The sequence below is a fragment of the Zea mays genome, chromosome 5, assembly GCF_902167145.1.
Source record: "Zea mays cultivar B73 chromosome 5, Zm-B73-REFERENCE-NAM-5.0, whole genome shotgun sequence".
In the NCBI taxonomy this organism is placed as follows: domain Eukaryota; kingdom Viridiplantae; phylum Streptophyta; class Magnoliopsida; order Poales; family Poaceae; genus Zea; species Zea mays.
The window spans coordinates 37,441,210-37,447,209 of record NC_050100.1 but is presented as its reverse complement, the minus strand read 5'-3'; positions in this window follow the sequence as shown (position 1 = coordinate 37,447,209).

The following is a 6,000-nucleotide window of genomic DNA, read 5'->3' as shown; positions in this document are numbered from 1 at the left end:
AGAATGAGAGGCTAAGAAAGAGCTTGACACAATTGAAAGGCAAGTGCATTGCTCAACCTTCTCTAGATAACTGCGATGACATGGTGAAGAAGCTTGAGATAGGAACAATCGTAGCATGCACAAAATCCCTTCAAGTGAATGTCAAGACCATGAGGGAAGGCAAGAGGAAGGAACAAAAGAAGAAAATTAAAGCCTCTACCAAGAGCCTCAACCATGCCTCTATACAAGGTAACATCCAAGGTAACAATCAAACCACACTTCCAAGCAATGAAAGTAAGAAAAATAAAAGGAAGTGTTATGGATGTGGTAAAAAAGGGCATATGATTAAGTCATGTACCTTCATGAGATAAAATGGCTTGATGTTAGAGAAGGATAGATCTACTAACCATATAGTAATCAAAGTGCAAGATAAGGGGAAATCTTGCAAGGATCGCCTTTGCTACATATGCCGAAGAAAGGAACGTCTATGCAAAGATTGTCCCATAGGTGATTATCCTAAGCCTAGCTTGTTAATTGGTTCATATGTACCTAGGCAACCCAAAACTACAACTTGTGCTAGAAAGATAATGAGTTTACCAAGTGAAAGTTCCCTTTGGTCGGGAACATGGATCTAGATGTCGCTTAGAGGGGGGGGGGGTGAATAGGCGAATACAAATTAACACAAAAAACTTAGAACTTCTTACTCTACTCGAAGCAGTGTACGCAGCGGAGTCCAATCAAGTAGAATCACTTGCAGCGAAATGAAGTTCTTTGTCTCATAAAGGTCCCACACTTCAAGAACATCTTATAGAAAAGATAAGAGTAGAAGTGCAACCACAAATAAACAAGAGACAAAGAACAAAATAGAGACAAGAGACACATAAGATTTATCCCATGGTTCGACCAAGCCTGAAATGCTTGCCTGCATCCACGTTGGAGTTAGCCAACCTGGCTTGGAGTCTATTTCAACTCCTTCCTCCATTTGCTCATGTTTATCACATAGGTGATAAACTGAGTCTTCCCTTATCTTCAGTCGGAGTTGCAGTACAGCAGAACCACGACTATCACAAGTTGATAGCTCGATGATAGAAGAGCGCGACAAAAAATGATCAAGTCCTTTCTCACTAGCTTTATATCGCAGCAGCACTATGCCTCTCTTTTTTTGGCTAAAAGACACGCAAAAATACCAGAGCTAGAGAGAATTACACAAGAGAGGGATTAAGAATGACTATGCAATGTTACTATGCTTGCTTTCTACCTTGGTGTGTTGGTTGAGGTCGTGGGAGGGCCTATTTATAGCCCCAAGGCCTACCATAACAATTGCAAATAAATCTAAAAAATTGTTTAGTCTGCGGGTGCACCGGATTGGTCCAGTGTACACCAGACCTCCAACGGTCGGTTGTCTCCGTGAGATTTTGATTGGTTGTTTTATTTTCTACAAGGGCTAGCCGTTGGTGCACCGAACCAGTTCCTGTAAGAGGTCCGGTGCATACAGGACCAATTTCTGTAGAAGGTTCGATGCACATGACCAAGTCCTGTAGAGGGTACGATGATTTTTAGCCAAAATCTCGATTCCAGCCTGTGCACTGTAGAGAGTCCGCTGCACATAGGACCAAGTCCTATTGAGGGTTCAGTGATTTTTAGCCAAAATCCCGATAGCAGCCTGTTCACCTAGCAGTCCCCCTCTAGGTGCTCTCAGGGAGCCCATGCAACATACCAACACATGTGATACACATCTCCAAGGCTTCAAACATCCAAGTGCTTTATAGAATCACTCGGTGATTAGAGTAGGTGAATTGCGAAGTGCTTACATTAGTTAGACCGCTTATGAGCCTACTCTAGGTTGTTCATAGTTGGTTGAGTGAGTTTAGAAAACCCACAAACCCCTTGACTCTTGTGTGACCCATTGTAATATTGTAGCGAGTGGGGAGAGAGTCTTGTGAGACCACACCAATCGAGTTTATGGTGTGGCTGCCACTTTGTACCGAAGGGAATGAGGCCCACGACGTTTCAACCAAAGCTCGATAGTGAAGACGGTGGGGAGCGTTCGAGAGGATGCTGGAAGCAGAGCACCACTTGCGCATGGAGAAGGCCCGTGACTCTCTACGGAGTTACTCAACCGGGTGTTTGGCCCTAACATGGGCTTCTCTATGTGTAGGGGCACCAACAATGATTAGTCAGAACCTTGTGCGGTTCTGGATACCTCAATAAAAATACCGACGCATCCATGAGAGTTTGCAATCTCTACCTTTTCTCTTTTGCTTCCACATATTGATTACTTAAGTTGCAATCTTTACTATTCTTAGTTTAGAATATAGGATTGAAACTTAGTTTGCATAACTCCTTTTGCGGTAGAGATAGCAGCACTTATACAAAACCTAGATTGCACATTATTGTTTAGTTATTTGCATATGTTTTGTTTAGGAGATTTATTTGTGGCCTAGATTAGCGAGAATTTTAGAAGTCCTAATTCAGCCCCTTTTAGGCATATGTGTTCCTTTCATATGGACTTCAATGCTTAGCTCTTATGTATTGAATGGGCTAATTCGGGTATATTTATAGTGTCACACTCGATTTTAGAAGGCAAACCGAATGTGAACCATGTACGTGCCAGGATCAGAATTTCACATACATAACGATTACATAACTGGACATCATTACACAGTGCTCAAATAATAACGTAAAGAGGTATTAATTTGATTACATCATGATGCCTGAGACATCCACATAGTATTAAACATAGATCAAAGTGCGAAAACGAAACGTAGTAAACTACAACTTTCATAGACAGCTGACTGGGGGTTCACCGCTAACCCGTGCTTAGAACTCATCACAGTCTTGGAACTCCTAGAAATCCTCCTTTACGCCTTCATATTCTCCTGAGCAGGGGTTGCAATGTGGACAACCTAGTGTTTTGGTGTTTTAAGCAAGGGTGAGTACACATCAACGTACTCAGCAAATGTCCCGTTTGGCTAAAGTGGACTAGTTGTATGTGGGGTGAAGCTCAGAACAGTTGCTTTTAGTTGGTCAGGTAATTATTACTAGTAGAGAGCCAAGTTTTAGCAATAGTCCCGATTTATTAAACCAAAAGCACTCCCTCCAAAAGGAAAGAACACCAGAATCCATAATCATAATCATCACCATTAAAATCATTATTATCCTCATCATCATCTGTAATCATAGTATCTCTAATCAAAGGAGCTCCCAAGGCCGCTCATAACCGTGAGCATGACTGATATATAAGTTTCTAACCCTTTGCAGAGGTCACACACTTTACCCACGAGCCATGATTCCCTCTCTAGCCCGGGTTTGCAAGACCCTTGTTCACTCCCGAGGTGAGCGGCTAGGGATTCACTACGAAGCCTTTACAAAGATTCCCCGAGGATGTAGTCATCCATTAGGTTTCCTAAATGTACTGCACTCCTCCCCAAGGGGAAAACCACCCTCGACAGAGCGATCCGCGTACACTGAACCCCATTAATGGCACCACGGCAAAGCAAACTACAACTCAGTTCCTCTAATTAATTAGCTAAGGGCGTCACATTCCACTCTCAAGGCTGTACTGTTATCTCGGGTGGTCATCCAACAAACCAGTCCTTACAGAGAGGCACTCGAGAAACTGCTCGAGCCCCCTTAAATATCACAATGCCATCATATCCAAAAGTAAACCTCGTATCATAAATAGTCTCATCATGTTCATTGATTAGAATAGAGCGCTAGCATAAAGCTAATCCAGGTATAATCCAACCCAAATAGGTGATCAAGGACAGGGTAAACAAAAGACTAGTAAATCCTTAGGTATAAATTATGTAAATGCGGGGAGATGAATTATAAAATGAGTAGGACATAAATAGGTCAGAGGACTCTTGCCTTCACCAACTAGCTGCAGCTCAGGGTCTTCTCCTGCAACTTCCTCAGACTCCGCCAATGGACAGTTATCTATATGAGTGCAAACATACATTCCACATTCTTAACATAGAAAGAAACAATACACCATATAATGAAACAGATCAATTAAACAGACATGTGGCGTAGAGCTCGCATTTACGACTATGAGAGAAATAAAACTACGACGGTCAAAGTTACGGTCGAGAGACATAGCGACGACGTTACGTGGCTATGGAATAAAATATTTACTTTAGCATGTTTATATTAATTGATATTCATGCAACACATAAATAAAATTGATACTAGGTTCTGATTAGTTCAGTACTCGATTAATCGTCGTTACACTATGCACTTTAATTATCATACACGATCCTAGGTGAATCAAAAGGTCGTCGCGCGACAAAGCACGTGACCAAGTGAAATTTAAATCGCTACGGCGCGCGCGAAGCGCGCCGAAGGCACACACGCGCCGGGGCTGCGCGCCGAGGCCGCACCACAGCAGCGACAGGGCTGCGCGTAGGGGGCCGCGCCGAGCAGGGGCGCGCACAGGGTAGGGGCCACACGCACGGGGCAGGGGACCGCCGGCAACGGGCCGCAGGGAGGGGCGTCGGGGCCACGAGGAGGGGCCGCGCTGGGGGGCAGGGGCTGTGGGAGGGAGAAGGAGAGGGAGGAGGGGGAGCTTACCATGAGCACGACGAACAGCAGCAACCACAGCTCTCCAGCGATCCAAGTGAGGGTAGTGAGAGAGTGCGAGAGTGGTGGTTTCTCCTCTCCTAGATCATGGGTGTGCGAGAGAAGGGAGTGGGGGGGGGGGGCAGTTGGGCGTGCATGGTGGGGGGAGGGGCCAGCTAGGCCGCGCCGCACTGGGGGCCAGGGTCGCTTCTCCTCTAATCCATCTCGTTTCTTTCTAATTAACTTCACTCATCGAATAGAATCCTAAATTAAATGGATGCACACCTAGGCACGACATCAAACAAAAATAAATATGCTCCAGCATGATGCAACAATGATATCTCCTTAGGGTTTTGCTTACACATGGCACAGACATAACTCTCTACATTGCTTTGAAAATGGGAGGAAGGAGCATAAAAGAAAGAGAGAAAGAAGGTAACACCTGAATTTGGTGAATCTTTGACAAGAAATTTTATACCCCCAAATTCAGGGCGTTACATATAGCCCCTAACCACCCAAATAACCATTGGACTTGAATACCAAAATGTGCATTTACTGCGTGTACACCGGACCTTGAACATTACTAGTCTAGTGGTGCCCCAAACCTTTGTTAGATTGCCTAGTCAATTATCGTTCTGACCTGTAAGGTTGCACATTACTAATCCGATGCGCCACCGGACCCTGCCATGTCAGTGTCATGTCAGTTCTACCTTGGATCTAGAAACTAGCTATTGAAACCTAACTAGTCCGGTGTGCCATGATCATTAGGTCTTCTTCTGCAGCCCCTCCGCATATGTGGTCCGGCCTACCACCGGATTGGTCTGATGCGCTAGCTGACCAAAGTCGAGAGAAAGCCTTGTCTGTGAAACTGGTCCGATGCACCAACGGACTAGTCCGGTGCACCCAGACTAGCTGGACTTGGCACTTTTGGGGGGTTTCTTTGTTGATTTGATTTGGCTATCTTCGAGAGTGTTCCTATGACTTAGACAAACATATATATAGACTATCCAACCAGTCTAAGTTATGGATCGAATCATTTTGATTTTACCAACTTAGGTTCTCGTTTTAGCTCAAAACCGACTCCAAAATAGTAACTTCAACACTTGAGCTTTCCAACCACACTATATTACTCAAATATGTTTTAGGGGCATTTAGAACTTAACAAGTGGTTTAACTACCAATAGTCCATCTGTTCCATAATATGACCCCTTGTGGCTGAGTTTAAGTTGTTTCGTCTGACTTGAACCTTCAATTCTAATTCTAATGGACACATGACCAATTACTTAGCAAACTATTAGTCTATATGCTTGTGATGCTCATCAAACACAAAAACAATTAAATGGCTTTAAGGCCCATTTCTCTTTCAAAAAGCACAACAAAAAATACCATCCATATCTAGCAGGTTGCACATGCAATCGTGCAAAATGCATGGTCTTACCTAGGATCATGCATATCCGCGCG